This window comes from Petaurus breviceps, unplaced genomic scaffold, assembly GCF_028583685.1.
Source record: "Petaurus breviceps papuanus isolate PSGF00001 unplaced genomic scaffold, PetGlider_PUasm1.0 90849, whole genome shotgun sequence".
In the NCBI taxonomy this organism is placed as follows: domain Eukaryota; kingdom Metazoa; phylum Chordata; class Mammalia; order Diprotodontia; family Petauridae; genus Petaurus; species Petaurus breviceps.
In genome coordinates this window covers 24,996,534-25,015,287 of record NW_027187361.1, presented here as the reverse complement: position 1 = coordinate 25,015,287, position 18,754 = coordinate 24,996,534, and the positions used below count along the sequence as shown (strand labels likewise).

The 18,754-nt window shown below is 38.8% G+C and overlaps 1 protein-coding gene across 1 annotated transcript in view; it reads left to right on the top strand.

Moving 5' to 3' along the window:
* AFF3 (ALF transcription elongation factor 3) overlaps positions 1-18,754 on the top strand; it is a 689,351-nt gene that overhangs the window by 313,467 nt on the left and 357,130 nt on the right. The window lies entirely within an intron of this gene.

The following is an 18,754-nucleotide window of genomic DNA, read 5'->3' as shown; positions in this document are numbered from 1 at the left end:
TATTTCCCTGTCTTTCTGAGCGTAAGTCAAAACCTTTCTCAGGAGAAGTGAGAAAAGCAAGGAATTTGGGAGTATTCTTCCCAAACGTGTTTTATTACTTCTCCATAGGAAGTTCTCTCTTGCTTATGCTTATTAATGGAAGCACAAAAAGGCATAGATAATCCAAAAACCATATTCAGATTTGAAATACATCGATCATATGTTTTAAAATAGTTGTCTATTGTTCCTGTATTTCTTTCTTTAAAAAAAAATAGAGCTCTGACTCCAGAGGAAATAGCTTCATTTCTCCTCTCAGGCTCTCTCTTTCTGTCCCATTTGGAAATAAATTGTTTATCACTTGGTCTGAAGCAAGTCACCAGGTTGAGAAGAGCTACACTATTTCAGGCCCTCCTTGGTGTAGGTGAAGGTTAAGGCAAGTCAAAAAGCTAAGTCAAGAAATATTTTTCAGTGTTTACTTTATGCAAGGTATTGTGTTAAGTGCTGGGGATAGAAATAAAATCAAAAAGAAAAATAGTCCCTGACTTCAAGGTGCTTACATTCTAACGGAGGATGACACCACATAAAACAGAGCTGAGATGGGAGGCAGAGCAGTTACCAAGGGAGCATGTCTGGATTTTTCCTCAGCATGGAAGTTCATTGAGCAGCTCACCAAAAGAAAAAAGGTGCTACTGAGGTGGTTGGAGGAGTCCAAGGAATGCAGCATGGCTAGTCAAGATGGATGTTCAGGGAAGAATTCGCCAAAGAGAAAGGAGCTGGGGAAGAAGGGAGCTGAAGCATGGTGGCATGCTTAGTGGGAAGGGTGAGAGCTTAGTGTTCAAGGACTTCTGACAAGTAAACTACACGCAAACTATTATGCAAAAGAAAATAGAAATATCAACCCATGTGGAAATGAAGCAATGAAGGTCCTATTTATAGGAGAAGTTTATCTCCCTCCTGCAACAAAGCAAGTATTTAAGCACAATTTTATGTTTTGAGTCAATATATCAACCAAAATATTCTTACTGCTTACCTATCATATACAAGTTACTACACAGAGCAGATGCTGAGGGCGATAAGTTTAAAACACATGAAGGCGTCAATAAGAGAGAAAACATATAAACACATAAAAAGTTAAAGACAAGAATGAAATAGCCATGTAATACAATCATACAGGAGATGTCACCAAGGGCTGAGTAATTGCCAGACAAGTGGTACAGATTGTAAATGGTCTGGTTCAAAGGAGGGTGAGATCACTGTGAGTCAATAAGCTTGAAAGCTTGGTTTGCTTCGTAGCCTATATATACTCATCTAGTAAAACTAATATTGTTATCATCTTAGAACACGTCCAGGAGCCAGAATGATCTCTTTTCCTAAAATCACATCCTCCAAATTCCTCCTCTATCCTCATTATTCAACCTCATCCCTGAGATACTTTCCAAGGGGTTAAATGATTGCTGTGATTTCAGACTTAATTAGAGGAACCTGAAACTTCAAGGTATTCAATAGGAAGAAAGGTAGTCAAATGAGAAAAGGAAACACATTTATAGAAACAGTTATTGAAGTAGAAAATGCATAGCAGAGGTATTTTTTTTTTACCTGATGGAGGGCCATATGCTTGCTGAATATGTTGATGCTGGTTTTAAGGTTCTTGGGTATTTTAAACTTGACACTTTATTTTTTTTAATGATTTCAAACATCATTTCTTTCAGAGCTTTTCCCCAGTATTGCTGTAATATTGGACAGATGGTACAGCAGCATTTCACATTTGCATTTTGCTATACTGCCATATTATTTGTAAAATCTCTTTGCAAAAACCAGTGATTCCTTTTCTACCTTTAGAGAAATGGTTTCTGTGAAGCTGTTTAAGAGGTTTCCCCCCTCTCCCCCGGTGTCTTTGAGATTATATAGACATTTTGATTTTATGCCATAGTTCTTTTAAATTTTATGTTGTGTTACATATTAATTTTTTGCTGGTGACTATATGCTGTCCTTTTAATCATTCCATTCATCTAAAAGACTTAAAAGTATCTTCATCATAGACTGGTGATATAGGAAGGTGGTGAGAATATTACTTTCATTTTGCAGATAGGAAAACAGAAGAATTGAGACATTAAATGACTTTTGCAAGGTGACAGTGAAAAGCAAGAGACAGGGTTTAAGTTTCAGAAACCCTAGATCAATTTTCTTACATAATATCATTCTCTGAAGCAATTTTACTTTGATATTACTTGGGTGAGTTTTCAAGAGAATTTTTCTGTGAGCAATCTTGTTTCTTCCTTTGAATTAAAAAAAATGACTTCTTGAACACTGAATGTATTGGCCCTTGGGAAGTACGTGTATGTGTGTACATATATGTATATGTGTATACACATACACACATATATACATATACATATGTGGGAGATGATAGGATTACACTTTTAGCATAAGGGCTTTTTTTGTTGTTGTTCAATAGGTTTACAAGAAATTGGAAACAGGAGAAACAGCTCCCCCCCCCCAAAAAAAAAAAAAGCTGCTATAAGGATTTTTTTTAAGGGAACCATATGCACAGGAAAATAAGCTTGCAAAGATTACTACTAAGTATTCTTCATTCTTTTTATGACATATTTTCAGATGAGTCTCTTAAGAGGCCTAGTTGGCTCAAAAGATTGCTAAATATATCATCATGTAGATTCCATTTAATAGCTAATTCTGGTTATCCTCACTTTATATGGTTTCTGTCTCCTTTCAGTGGCCTGATTAAGATATTTTAATGACTTCAGATGAATTCTTATAGATTAACTAAACCATTGTCCTAAGTAAAGAAGAGGTGAAAAAGACTCTTGTTTGTGTGTGTCAAGGCAAAGTGGGTAGAGACACTGAATTCGAATGTCTAAAAGGGACCACCTTCCCCTTACCGATGAGATAGAAATGGTGATGGGAAGTATTTGCATTCCTGATCATATCAGTGAGTTCCCCCAGTCAGCCTGGTGGGACTGCAGGTCGTAGACCTTTGTCTGTAGGTATGGAAGGCACAGATTTCCATGGAGTGTAGGCACCCCCAATGGTGTCTTATCAAGAAGACACCGAGGACTCCAAAAGGATTCGCTGGATGAGCTTCAAAAGTTGGATTCTTTTGGCAGAGTTGTTCTTCTCTGCAGCCTCTGAAAGCACGATGACAGAGCAGCTGTCATTCTCTCCTGGCCTGTCTTTTCACCTTCAGAAAGCAGACAGGCACATAATGGAGTGAACCAATGTAGGGAGAGGGGATGAAGAGGGAGAGGAAAATCTGTGCATTCTGCTTCCCCCAGGAAGCTTGTGATGGAGCATATTGGGGTGACATGTGTTTGCTCATGGTTTGTGAGCACAAATCAGAGACCAGAGTTCTAAGAATGGACAGTCTCATACTAATAGGCCACTTAGCAGCCAAGATATTGATCAGTTTCTTTAAAAAGCACACAGCCGAGTAGCACTTGATTGCATACAGCCTGAAGTTATTTCTGATATTCCTGAATTCCAACCTTCTTTGCTGAGGAAAGGTGATTTTAAATTTCCTAGGCAGTATAATCCTGGAATCAATCAATTCCTTTACCCAGAAAAAAAAAGGAGATTTCCTGGGCAGCAACAGCTTTTGGAATTGCTTTTTGAGTAAACCTAAGTTCAAGAATTGCCAAGACTGAGAATCCCTGAACTTTGGGAGTTTGGCAATCAGATTTCCAGAGGGAAGGGATTTCCTATATACTCATTTCTCTGTGGAGGAAGAGCATTCACATAATTTCTGAATAACATCCTATGTGGAGGGCAGCCCCAGCGGGTTACTTTGACAGTTTAGGTTCAGTGCAATGGGGATTACTTTTTCAGTAGCTCCAAAAATATGTTTACCTTTTGGGGAGAGTCTACATCATGTAGTGTTACTATAAGACTTGGTGAGACTGCATAGGACTCTATTTGGAAGAGGGACTCACTATCATTTAAAAGAGCTGCCCTAATATCAACTCAAAGTCTAGTTCCAAAGACATAGGGGGAAAATAGCTGAGGGAACTTATGGATTGTTTGAGTGTCACATGATTTTTGCATTGGACTCCTATGAGACTTTTGTGTCTTTTTCATTTTATGTTGGGTGAAATAAATATTATTCTGGATGCATTTGGTAGAATGAGTACCTATATGAAAAGTAGGCACCTAATTATCATTGGGGAAAGCTAATGATCAGCTATATTCTATGAGCATGTTAGATTTTTCTGGAATTAACACCAGACATAGATGATGTGCCAAAGAGAAAAAAAATAGACCTCTGGGTTCAGTCCTTAGAAACAAAGATGTGTGAGCATAGAGTCCTGGGTAATTAAAATATTATCACATAAACTGTTAGCTCAAAGTTTAGTACTTCCCGCAGGTAACAATAGATGGAGTTCATAGGCTTTCACTCGTGTGTGTGTGTGCGCGCATGTGTGTGTAAACATTTAGCAAAGCTTGTGCCTCAGAAACCTCCCTAGAAAGCCATCATTTATGTGGAAAGGGCAAACTTCATCTTTGTTTAATGAAAACCTCGATTTCTAAAGGGGAGGAATAGCCAATGCTACAAGAGAACTTTCGAATCTCGGGCAAGTTTAGATTTGTATTGGCAGATTCTGATTTTCCACTTTCTAGCACTGGATTTTGCCATTGGCTTTTGAAATAAGGGGCCAACTTACGGGTTGCCCAAGTTAATCACAGAGAAATAATTGACAATTATTAGGTCAGGATATGAAATGTTTTAGAGGATGAAATCCAACCTAAAGCCAGGAATGGAAGAGGAAAATGTACTTTAGGGTTCCCTCCAGTTGCAAAAGACACTTTCTACAAGCCAGTTATTCATTGTAATAGCAGACACTATGCTGAGATGGGGACATGACCTGCAGTTTTTAAAAATAATTTTTATATTTTTTAAATTTATTTTATGAATTGTATCAATCTTTATTTTTATAGATCTTTATGTTTTTATATTACCTAAGCTTCCCCTTGTGCCCCTCCCTTAACCCCTTCATGGAGAGACATCCTATATAACAAATATTTTAAGGAGGGGACAAAAGAAAGAAGCGATACATCCAAAAAAAATCTGCAAATGCTTGCTATACACATGGACCTCGGTAAGGAGTGGGAGGAGTCGACCCTAACTCTTCATTGGGCTTGTTCTTGAGTTGGTTTTTGGTTTGTTTGTTTTGGTGAATTTGAAAGTTATAGTGGATACCTTGACTGCAGGTGAAAGACAATGAAACAGGAAATGGGAGGAATGGCCTCTTGTTTGTGAGCTGAATTTTGAAGGAAGCCAGGAGGCAGAGAAGAGGAGAGAGATCACTCTAGGCATGGAAGACAAGCAATGAAAAGTCTCAGAGTAGCTGGAACGTCACGTGTGAGGTAACAGCAGAAAGGGAAGTGTTCGTGAATTGTAGACAAGAGTAAAGTCTAAGAAGACTTGAAAGGTAGAAAGGGGCCAGGTTATAAAAGGCTTTCAAAGCCAAAGAGAGGATTTTGTAGTTGATCTTGGAGCCAATCAGGAGCCAATGTAGTTTACTAACTAGGAGAGTAACACAGACTTTTGCTTTTGGCAGCTAAGAGGATGGGGGGGGAATGGACAGTGACTTGATGCAGGGAGATCTAGTGCAAGGCTATTGAAATAAGTTCAGCCAGGAGGCAATGACACCCTACATCAGGGTAGTGGCCATGTGAGTAAAGATAAGGGGATATTAAGTATTATTATGTTAAATATTTATATTTAATACCATATATTTATATACTATATAATAATATATTATATATAATCGCTATAATAAATATTATATTATTAAATATTATTATTATTATATTAAAGAGGTGTTGTAAAGGTAGGAGTTAGAAATGAGAGAACTTGGCAATATATTGGATATTTGAGGTGAAGGAGGATATATGAGGAATTAAGTCTGACATGTAGGTGGTAGGGCTAGGTGATGGGAGATGGCAGAATCCTCAACAGAAAGAAGGAAGTTCAGAAGACAGAAGGATTTTGGTGGGAAAATCAGTTCTGTTTTGGACATCTTAAGTTCAAGATATCTATGGGACAGCTAGTTTGAGATGTCCAACAGGCAATTGATGATGTGAGGCTGAAGGTTAGGAGAGAGGTTAGGGCCAGATGAATAGATCTGGGGAATCATCTGCATAGAGCTAATAATTGAATAATAATAATGGAAGCTGATGAGGTTGCCCAGCAAAATAACAGAGAAGAGGGTCAAAAACTCATTAACTCATGCTTAATTGATGTCACCTGAATTAAGATCCAGCAAAGAAGATTGAGAAAGAGCAGTCAGATGGGTAGGAGGAAACCAGGAGAAAAGAGTGTCATGAAAATCTAAAATGGACAGAATATGTAGGAGAAGGGGACGATCAACAGTAACAAAGCTTGAAAAGAGGTCAAGGGGGGAGGAGCCAAGATGGCGGAGCAGAAGCACGACCTTCCCGCGGCTTCGGCTTCCACCTTCCCCAATCCATGTAAAAAGGGGACTCTAAACAAACTTTGGAGCTGCAGAACCCACAAAATGACACAGAGAAGCTAACCCCGCCCCCCCCTCCCTGCTGAGGACAGCCTGGCAGGAATTGGCCAGCACAGCGCTCTGGGAGCCCAGCCCAGCCCCAAGCTGAGGCTTTAGCCCCAGGGCAGGCCTGACCAACCACCGGTCAGAGGGACTCCAGATCAGCAGCAGCTGTGGCCGTTTCCAGATTTATCAACACGTAGATGTGAAGGACAAGGTGAGAGGCCAGTGCAGTCTGGACTTTGGGACCCAGTAAGTGAGAGTGCGTGGCTTTTGCCCCAGGGCCGCTGAGACACCTGGCACAGCCAGCCAGCACCACATGGCAGCTTCAGCTCCTGGCCTGCAGAGTGTAGGGGGACCAAGCACCAGTCTGAGGGGTAATCACTCTTGCTTTAACCTACTTAGATCTGGATTGCAGTCTAGGGTGGAGGTCCTGGGGTGTGTGTCCAGCTTGCTAGAGTGTGTGGAGACCTCAGAGAGGGCACCCATCTAATACCTTTGGCAGCTGAGAAAACCCCAGCATTTGGGACGAAAGCTCCCCTGTCTGGTGGCAGAGTTCTACTGTGGCAAAAAGCCTAGGGGTCAAGTGACTGAGGGGCAACATGACCAGGCAAAGGAAGCAAAGCAGACAGAAGATTCCAACATTAGACTCCTATTTTGGGGACAAAAAGGAGCAAAGTATGGAACAGGAGGAAGACAGTAAAGTCAGAACTCCTGCACCAAAAGCTTCAAAGGAAAATACAAGCTGGTTACAGGCCATAGAAGACCTTAAGAAGCAGGTAAGAGAAGTGGAGGAAAAATTGGGAAGAGAAATGAAAACAATGCAAGAAAATCATGAAATGAGAGTCAACAACCTGACTGAGGAAAATGATAGCTTAAAAAATGAGGCTCAAAAAGGCAATAAGGAGAAGAATGCCTTAAAAAGGCAAATTTGCCAGATGGAAAAAGAATCTCAAAAGCTCGATAAGGAGAATCATTGCTTCAGAATTAGATTGGAGCAAATGGAAGCTAATGACTTTATGAGAAATCAAGATGCTGTTAAACAGATCCAAAGAAATGAAAGAATAGAAGGCAATGTGAAATATCTCATGGGAAAAACCACTGACCTGGAAAATAGATCCAGGAGAGATCATTTAAAAATTATTGGACTACTTGAAAGCCATGATCAAAGTAAGAACCTAGAAATCATACTCCAGGAAGTTCTCAAAGAAAACTGCCCTGATGTTTTAGAACCAGAGGGCAAAATAGAGGTTGAAAGGATCCACCCATCACCTCCTGAAAAAGATCCCAAAAAGAAAACTCCTAGGAATATTATAGCCAGGTTCTGGAATTCCCAGATTAAGGAGAGAATATTACAAGCAGCCAGGAAGAAACAATTTGAATATTGTGGAAACACAATCAGGATAACCCAGGATCTGGCAGCTTCTACACTGAGGGATCAAAGGGCTTGGAATATGATATTCCGGAGGTCAAAGGAGCTGGGATTAAAACCAAGAGTCACCTACCCAGCAAAACTGAGTATCATGTTTCAGGGGGAAATATGGTCATTCAGTGGAATAGAGGACTTTCAAGCATTCTTGCTGAAAAAGAACCAGAGTTGAATAGAAAATTTAACATTCAGATGCAAGAAGCAAGAGAAGCATGAGAAGGTAAACAGGGAAAAGAAATCATAAGGAATTTATCAAAGTTGAACTATTAACATTCCTACATGGAAAAACAATAATTGTAACTTATGAAACTTTTCTCAGTAGTTGAAGGGAATAGAAAAAAATATATATATATCTATATATGAGGGTATATGGGCATAGGAATACATATGTGAATGTGTGTATATATGTTTACAGGTATACATAGATAGAGGGCACAGGACCAATCTAACAGGAAGGGATGATACTTAAAAGGTGAAATTAAGAGGTGAGAGAGGAATATAATGGGAGGAGATGGGGAGAGACAGAATGGGGTAAACTATCTCATATAGAAGAGGCAAGGTAAAATGGTTACATGGAGGGGAAGAATAGGAAGGCCAAAGGGAATGGGTCAACCTTATTCCCATTGAATTTGGCTTGAGGAGGGAATGAAATACACACTAAATAGGGCATCTCACCCTCCAGGAGAGTAGGGGGGAAAGGGGATGAGAGGGGGAATGATGGAAGGGAGGGCAGGCGAGGATGGGGAGGGAAGTTGGAAGCACCCACTTTTGAAAAGATATGGGATCAAAGTAGAGAATAGAACAAGTGGGAGGTGGGATAGGAGGGAGGGAAATATAGTCATTCTTTTACAATATATCTACTATGTTATTGTTTTGCATTAGCCACACATGTACAACCTATACTGAACTGCTTATCTTCCCAGTAAGGGTGGGTGACAAGGGAGGAAGGGAATGAATCTGGAATTCAAAGTTTTAAAATCAAATACTCAAATACATATATACATATATATATATATACATATATATATATATATATACTATTAATACTATTTTACATGTAATTGGGAAATAAGATATATAGGCACTGAGGCATAGAGATCCACTGGAAAAGTCGAAAGGGGTTTGGGAGAAAAATATGGGAGAGAGCAGATTGGAGGACAGGATATCCTGTGGGACTGCTATTTTGGGGCGGTGGGTAGGGGAAAAACGGGGAGAAAATTTGTAACTCAAAATCTAGTGGAAACAAATGATGTAAATCAGACGTTAATGAAGCATTTGGAAAAAAAATGAAGAAGAAAAGAGGTCAAAAAGGATGAAGACTGAGAAAAAAAAACAACGGTAGATTTGGCAATGAAGAGATCTGGTAACTTCGGAAAAAAACGTTTCTGTTGAAGATGGGGTTGGAAGCCAGACTGCAGGGAGTTTAGAAGACAGTAGGAGAGGAAGTAGGGCTACCAAGTGTAGACAATACTCTCGAAAAGGTTAGCCATCAAGGGGAAGAGAGACATAGATTGATAGCTAGCAAGGATGGTTGTAGCAAATTAAGGTTTTTTAAGGAAAGTATAGGCCTGAGCATATTTCTAGGCAGCATGGAAGTAGCCAGTAGTCATAGAGAGACTAACAATTAGTGAGGGAGTAGGGATGATGGGGGAGAGGGGTAGTTTGCTAGGAAAAAAAGGGATGGAATGGGATCAAGCATACGTATAGAGGGGTTTGTCTTGGCAAGGAGGCCCGTCTCATTATAGAGACAGGGATAAAGGGAGTTAACTGTATCTCTAAGGACCTTTTGAGCTCTAAATCCTGTGATAAATTATAGTCTGTAGGCTAGAACCTTGCTCCCTATCTGGCAATTCAAAGTTCTGCCTATTTAACAAGGAATGTTTATAAAGAGTTCCAGAGACCTCTAAAATTCCACAACACATTATACTTAACTTTCATTTTGCTAAATCTTTGCTAAACTCCTAAATATGTAGAAGTTATCTAATTGCTTAATATCAAGTACTTAGATTGGGGGGGGGGGAGTTATTTGCAAATAACTTTTTTAGCTGTGCAATGTGCTCGTAGAAACGTAGTTTTAAAGTAGACCATAAAGAATAACTGCACTTGAAGTTTCTTCTGGGTCATCTGTAACAACTGATGTATGTCAAGGAAAAGACAGAGAGAAAGTAAGTGGTATATGAAGCAGGAAAAAGGAGGCATTGCTTATACTCAGATGATTTGGGTCTATATTGGGAAAGGGTGAAGGTCCTCATTTTTCTCTCTTCATATGAGCAAATGTCGCCCTTTGCTTCTCCCTCCAACCCCCTTATCCTTTCTGTTGCAGTGTAACTAAAAGTCTGCTGATTATGTCATTAAAAATTGGAAAAGGACCTTTTCTAATATTTTTGTTCAGCTGCTCCAAGTTTCTAAGTAAACCACTGGCTTTAGTAACATTTTTTTTGCAGGATGATGATTGGTGCAGAATGCTGACTTTATTCACTTGGGTTTAGGGAAAACAGAAATCATGAAAGTCAGTAGCTGAAAATTGACCATTACCAATTTAGGCTAGCATTAGAAGTCAGGTAAGCCACAATCATCAATTTTCCCACAATTCTGCCTTTGCCTACCACCTCAATAATGAAAAACTTCCCAGTTTTCAATTTGCAGCATTGTTTATACTTTATTTTCTAATTTAAGACTTTGTGCTACAACTGGGTTTAATGTATAATAAATATTGCATGAGTATGACTTCCATAAATTATGGGTTTAACCCTTTGTCTTCTATAACCTGTAACTACATTAACCTTCAGCTCCATGGGAATGAATGCTGATTATCATTATGAACAGATCTTCTCATTATGTTCCTATTTATGGGATCTTTTATGGCTTGCTAATTGCAAGCATGCGAAACAGAAATGTTTGAAGCTAAATAATGTAAACAGGGATGTAATTGATTTTGGTGTTGAATAGCTTTATTGATTTATTGTTAATTAGAATCTCTCAAATCTCTGCCCAGTTAATCCATTTAATTTATTGGATATTAGAGTAGCAGTTGCTATTTTTCATAGTTTAAGTTTGATACTTTTGCAATATTCTTTCACTACATCTTTAAAATGTTTGTCATGTAAACAAATAATATAGGTATATCCCTATTATATTAAAATATGATGTGTAAATTTGCCATTGCATTTACAAATGAAGGGAAAGCTTAGGTGTGTCAAGAAGGCTAACCTCCTAAAATCGTAGAGTTCAAGGATATTTTAGTGTTTATAATAATCCAACCTGTCTCTCAAAGCAGGAGTCATTCCACCAACATCCTTGATAGATTTAGTCTCAATCGTGGTTTGTTTCTGTTTGGGGGTTTGGGTTTTTTTTTTTTTTACATTTTAAGTAAAATTTTAATTCCTTCTACTGTCAATGCATTTATTCATCCAACAACAAAAAACTGCCTACTATGTTCAATACACTGTTACTTAAGGCAGGATTAGCCTCTTCCTAAAAAAGTGGCTTAGCATCTGAATGACTAAGGGGATTGTGTGCTATCCTTCTGTAGGAGGCAAGAACGGCTTAATAGGGACTGGATAACTTTGTAGTACCGTGTGTATTTTTCAGTTAAGATATTGTTATTTTTCCCCTAGGCCTTTAAGCTATGAGACAGGTAGAAAATAACTTCAGCTAATTTGTATTCATCCTTTTTTAACCTGATTTGAGTGTTCCTATTCATATTTTATCATAAAATGATCGTTTTTCCTTTAAATAGTCTTGCTGCATTCTTAAGTGTCATATTATTATAGCCTACAGCCATTTTTTCCCAAAAGAACAAAGCTCTGATTTTATAATGAAAGTCTATGGGAAATAAGGATTCAATAGGAAGAGAATTTGCTTGGCTCGATATAGTAAGGTAGTCCTGTTATTGAATGTTATCAGCCAATTACCTGTTCACAGGAGGGAGCATTAGACATGCAAACATGGCTACCCATCTGGACAGATTTTAGAGAAGAGATTATGCTGGAATGGTGAAAGCTCTTTGGGAAGGCTGTGCGGCTCCTATGTGATCCGAGCAAATAGCTTCACTTCAGGCCCTTCTTTATATAATGGACTGTCACCCACAAGCTACTGGGGTAAATGGATGTCAACGAGATCCCTTAGTATCACTGGTAGAAGGCACTAGGCCAAGGATGGATCTCCGTCTCTGGTGGGCCTTTCCTTGTAAATTTTTTTGAGGTCCTTTATTTCTTATAACTAAAGGGAAGTGTTTCTCATTTGCATCTTGGAGGAAAGTTCAAACCATCTCTCTTTTTATCTTCTAACTTCTAGAAAAGTTATCTTAGGTCATTCTAGTGCTTAGCACAGGGCCGAACCCATTTTTTTTTTTACTTGATTACATACTTGTGATTTCATCAATGTAGGAAATTGCAGATGTGGAAACTCACTCTCCATACTGCTTAATAAACATATATCATGCAACTATATGATTCCAGAGGACTAGTGATGAAGTTCGCTATCCACCTGCTGACAGAAAAGTGATTGCCTCAGGGTGCAGATTAAAACTTTTTTTAGATGTGGCCAATGCAGGAATCTGTTTTATTTGATTATGTATATTTGTTAAAAGGGTTCTCTTTTTCTTTTTCCTTTTTTTTGTTTATTGTAGGCGATGAAGTAGAAAAGAGAAAAATAGAGTTTTATTAATGTTTTTAAAATGAAAGAAAACCAGAAATATGTTGAATGAATTGGTGTGGTTATTAAAAAAGAGAGAGACCACTTCTTGTTCATGGCAAGCCAGAAGTTTATTAAAAGAACACAGAATACACATGTGGCTGCAGGGAAAAACCTGTAAGAAGGCATCTTCCCTTCTTAGGGCTTGGAGGAACAATGGCAGATTTCTATTAACATTGCCCTTGTAGGTGGGCTAATCTATATTTCCAGAAATAAGCATGTCTTTTTTATCAACCTAGAAGCAAGGACAGAAGTAGGGATGGCTTGAGATGAAGGAAAATGTGACTCCTCGCTTTATACAGAATGGAGGCCAGCTTCTGTTAAAAGATGAAAGCTATAGCTCCCCTCCCCTACTTTGTTTACATAAAATGAACGACTCTATGAATTGTGGGCGGATAAATGAATGCCTTGATGCTTCTACAACATAAAATAATATATTTCTTTCATACTTACTATGACCTTCTTCTAGACCAAACCATGTGAGTGAGTGTGTGTGTGTGTGTCTGTGTGTGTATGTATGTGTGAGTGTGGGTGTGCATGTGTGTGTGAGTGAGTGTGAGTGTGTGTGTATGTGTGAGTGTGTGTGTGTCTGTGTGTGTATGTATGTGTGAGTGTGTGTGCATGTGTGTGTGAGTGAGTGTGTATGTGTGAGTGTGTGTGTCTGTGTGTGTATGTATGTGTGAGTGTGTGTGAGTGTGTGTGTGCATGTGAGTGTGTGTATGTATGTGTGAGTGTGTGTGTGCATGTGTGTGTGAGTGAGTGTGTGTCTGTGTGTGTATGTATGTGTGAGTGTGTGTGTATGTATGTGAGTGTGAGTGTGTGTGTGTGCATGTGTGTGTGTGTGTACAGTAGGGGAGGCATACAGTTAGATCTTACATCATCCAGTCAATCCTACCCAGTGGCACTTTTTAAAAGTCCTTCCTCTCACAGGGACGTTCATAAACAATGAAGGTTGACGTGCCTCTGTCCTCTTTATACCTTTCTCTCCTCTCTTTCATAGATACCCACATACGCATGCCTGGAGTCGGGGGCTTGTCACATCAGACATCCGTGGTTCTGGTAGACACAGCTCTCATTGGTATTCCAAGGACCTCTCCCCTATGTTGTTTCAGGTCCTTTCCAAGCCTGCTTATGGATAAGCTAATGTTCATATCCCTTGATGACTATCTTCAAACATCTGAAGGGCTATCATAAGGGAGATGGATAAGACTTATTTTACCTGGTGTCAAAAGTCAAGACTGGAAGGGAGGCTTAGACTTAATGTAAGGACAAGCTTCCTAAAAATTAGAGCTCTTCCAAACTGGAATGGGCTGCTTCCGGTTTAGGAGGAGCCCCCTTTCTCCCACCACCACCAGTACATTCTGTAGAGATCTTTAAGCAAAGATTAGGCTACCAGCTAGAAAAGTGTTGAAGTGAGTACTTTTGTTGAAGAATATGCTGAGCTAGCCCAGGAGTTCTTAATCTTGGGTCTATGAACTAAGGTCCTTTTTAATATTTTGATAAATCTTTTTCAATATAATCAGTTTCATTTGAAATCCTATGGATTTCATTTTATTCTTTTAGAAAATAGCATTCTGAAAAGGCATCTGAGGTTCTTTCTAAATACTCTATACTTTTTTTTTGGAGGGGGGAGGGCAGGGCAATTGGGGTTAAGTGACCTGCCCAAGGTCATACAGCTAGTAATTGTTAAGTGTCTGAGGCTGGATTTGAATTCAGGTTCTTCTGACTCCAGGGCTGGTGCCCTATTCACTGTGCCATCTAGCTACCCCCTAAATTCTCTAAAGAGAGGTGTAAGATTATACAGCTTTTTCAAGGGTTAGCTCTCACATGAGAGTCAACATGGCTTAGTGAATGAAGAACTGGCCTCTAAATCAGAAAGACCTGGTTTGAAGTCTCATCTCCGACATGTAATGGCTTTGTGTTTCTAGCCAAATCACTTTCACTTTGCACCCCAGGAAAAGCTTTTAAATTATAAATTACAGAGCAGGTACCGTATTTCACTGCATAATCATCGCAGATTTTATGACAAATTTTTTGCTAGAAGTGGGGTACACACACCCATCATGTGAAACTTTTTCTTAAATTTGATGCAAGATTAGGATACAGGGAATACTTGTGAATATTCGGTAAAATTGGGAAGATGAAAGTCTTGCCATATCACGTGACTTCCTCATGGCAGTTCTGCCCACCTGACCCTTTTATGCCTATGGCTCTTCATTGGGTTGAGGGACAATCAATACATTAGTACTGCAGCACTCTAAACCAACTGAAGAAGTTGGCTTTTGGAAATATACTGACAATGCTCCTGCCCTGAGAATTCCAGGCTCGCGGCTCACAATTCATTTCCATGTGCCGTTGGTGAATACATTGCTGCTGTGTTTACCTTTTAAGCAATGTGTTGAACAGAATTACACCATATGACATGTGCGATGAAAGATTATAGAACAATTTTTGGACTAAAAAATTAACCAAACAAACAAGGGTCTGATGATTATTTGGTGAAATACGATAATGATCTACATTAATAGAGGAAGTCTCCTTATTCAGAGTTTAGAGCCAAAAAAGATGTGGGTTTGAATCCTGACTCTTATCTCTTAATACCTATGTGATCTTGGTCAAGTGATTTAAAACTCATTGAACCTTTTCATACCTGAATTCCCTCCTATCTAAAATGAGAGAACTGGACTAGACCACATCTAAGTTTTCTTCCAATACTAAATTAAATTAATCAGAGAAAAGAGAATGGATAGGGTCACCCACCATTAGCATTTTTGCTTCCCTATATCCTACTAATAGTTTCTAAATCCAACCCTGCAACCACATTGGCAAAATGAAGTATATTGCAGTTGATAAAGTTCACAATTAAAAAAAAATGCTTTAATATGGCCTTGTAGTTAGATATTAAAAAAAAAATCTCTGGGTCTGAAAACTCCTTAGCAGCCCACAGAAGTGCCTAGGGGTTCCTCCTTCATGGTAGTCACACCTCTCTGCCCCAGCTGGTTGCCAGCTAGAGAACTGCAAGCATTTATTTATAGCATATCCCCTCATATTTCCCCTACAGACACAGATTTCTCGGCAAATCTAACAAAAGTGTAATATTAAGCCAAAATCAAGTGTATCCAATTTCCTTTCGGTCTGTTGCTCAATGTCTTTTAAGCTCTTAACCCTTGCTCATTTTCATGGCTCCTTAAGTGGCACAGACACATCGCTGAACTTGGCCTGGGGAGAACCATGAAAAGTCATGGAAAGAGTCTTAAATAGGAGTCAGAAGGCCTGGGTTCTAGTTTAGGCTCTGCCACCAATGCACCGTGTTACTTTAGGCAAATCACTTAACCCTTTGGGCTCCTTCATCTCTAAAATAAAGCTAGCAATTGCCTGCCTCCTGCTTATTGGTTAGTGGATTAAATGATTAAAAAGGGTGATATTTGTGAAAAGATGGCGAAAAAACATTAAGTACCTTTAAAATGCAAGGATGTAAATGAAGTAACATTAACATGCAACTTCTCTCATACTTATTTTAAACAAATTCCTCAGATAAAATCTGTATAATCTGACATCACTAGCATCAGCTGCAACAAATATCTGAGACCACTTTGACCATGGACAGTCATAGTCTTCAAGTATAACTGATCGATTGTCTGCCTGATGGTGTGACCCCATAAGGGAATGGTTTCCTTCAAAAATATTTGATGTTTAGTTAATTGAATTCTATTGTCTGTTTCTCCTCCAACATAGATGATTTGGGGCTTTGGCCTCAGACTTTCATTAATTCAAAGGAAAAGGAAAGATAATCAAGTTTTCTTTCCCTAAATGACAGCTAATTTCCCCCCCAGGAACATTATTCACAATGAATAAAAATACATAGAAAAAGATGGTGTTATAGACAAATAACTCAACCTTTTAAATTGTTGTATTCCTAGACTTTTTGATACCCTAACTACAAATTTCCCTATCTTTTTTATTTCTCCTCAATTAGTTTCTTTCCAAGTATTTCCATTGTATTTTCTGTTACAAACACACTTGTTTCCCTTCCTGGAAGTCATAGAATCATAGTCATAGAATTGGAAGGGAGCTTGGAGGCCATCTAGTCCAAAATATACCATATTATATATATATAATATATATATATTAAAATATACAAATCTCTCTCCTTGTACAGCATCCCTGCCAAATGGTCATTATACTCAAAAATCTTTCAGGAAAGGGCGAACCACTATTTCCTATGGGATCTCATTCCAACTTGGATAGTCCTAATTGTTAGGAGTTTTTTCTCTTACCTGGAGCCTAAATCTACCTTTCTGCAACTTTTAATTAGTCCGCAGTTCAGCTCAGTGGGGCCGAGGAGAACAAGTCTAATACTTCTGTGTAAAAACCCTCCACACATTTGGAGGCATTCATATCAGCCCTACATCTTCTCTAGACTGAGCATCTGAAATTTCTTCAGTTGACCCTTTGGTGGCATGATTTCAATGTCCTTCACCATCCTGGGCATTCTACTTTTGATGATCGTCTTGTTATGAAGTTCTTCCTAAAATATGGCTCCCAGAACAGAACACACTACTTCAGATTTAGCCTAACCAGGACAGTGTTCAATGAGGTTATCTTCACCTTCATTCTAAATACCAGGCTCCTCTTAAGGCAGCCTAAGGTTGCATTCGAGTCCTTTTACCTTTTTTGTTATATTATATTGGTGATTCATATTGAACTTGTATCGTACTAAAACACCTAGGTAAATTTTCACATGAACTAGCCAAGCCTCCCCCATTTCATCTTGTAACGTTAGTTTTCAAACTCAGCTTTTGGATTTTATTAAATTTCATCTTCTTTGATTTAGCCCATCATTCTAGGCTATTGAGATTGATCCTTTTGGATCTTACCTTCAGTGTGTTAGCTGTCTCTCCTAGCTTTCTGCCATGTAATAATAAGCATGCCATATATACTCTTATCTAACTCATTGACTAAAAAAAAATTAAATTGGACACTTCCAAGGTCAGACCTGGAGAGGGCAGAGGCAGTAGGGAAAAATTAAACTATGTAAATCCATTGACATGCACCCATTGATGACTACTCTTTGGATCTTCTTGTTTTATTATTTAACCAGTTCTAGAACAACAGCTCTAAATAAACTTTTTATCACATCATTCACATCTCTTCATTTTGTCCAGAAAGACAGCATGATGTGCTTGTAAAATTCTTTTCTAAAGTCTAGGAAAGTCGTACCCCACCGCATTTGTCTAATCTACAAATATGGTGGCCTTGTTTAAAAAACAATAAATGAAGTTGATCTGGCATGACCTGTTTTTGATGAAGTAGCTTCAAGAACACTAACTTTCCAGAGGCTCTCATGTTCGCCTACTTCCATAGGACATGTGTCCACTAGATAAGTTAAGAGAGCCTACCCCTTGTTTTCAGAAGCTTGCTGTTCCTATTTATTGGGTTCCTCAGTGTTTTTTATATTCAAATATTTACAACCTTCTCAGTCTTGTTACTAAACTTGTATTCTTAACTTCTTAGTACTGATGAGAATAATATGCTACATACCTCAGCGACTTCCTTAATGACAGCTCACATGTATGTCGTCCTCTAATAGATAGCTAGCACTCTCCTCACAACAACTCTGTGAGGTATTATTGTCATTTGGGACATGAAGCGAGCAAGCCACAAAAGGTTATGTCACTTCCCCAAGGTCATAACGCTATTTGCTCTTAGATCAGGTCCCTGATGTCCCTTTTCCATGGGAAGTCATTAAATGGCCATTGGTAGAAATCTTTACTCAGAAGGTATAGGCATGTAACTTCCTTGGATCCAGATTATGTCTCGAATTTCCTTCCCTCCAGGAACAAAGTTTAAAGTTCAGTTTACCAAGCAAGAATTGTGCCTAGAATTTTCCTTTCATAGCCTTTCCTCTTCTTTTCTGGTGCTACTACCCTGCTCCTTCCCTCTCCCCCCACCCTTTCCCCTCACACTTGATTACCTCTGCTCAGCTAGTCTTATATTTATACAAGGCTAGGATTCCTTCTGCCTAGTCTGGACATTCCTATGACCAATTCTAGATCCAAAACTTTAGATCCTCTGAAGGGAGTGCTTAAATGGAATTGGCATTTTTAGGTGCTATGAGTCTATACAC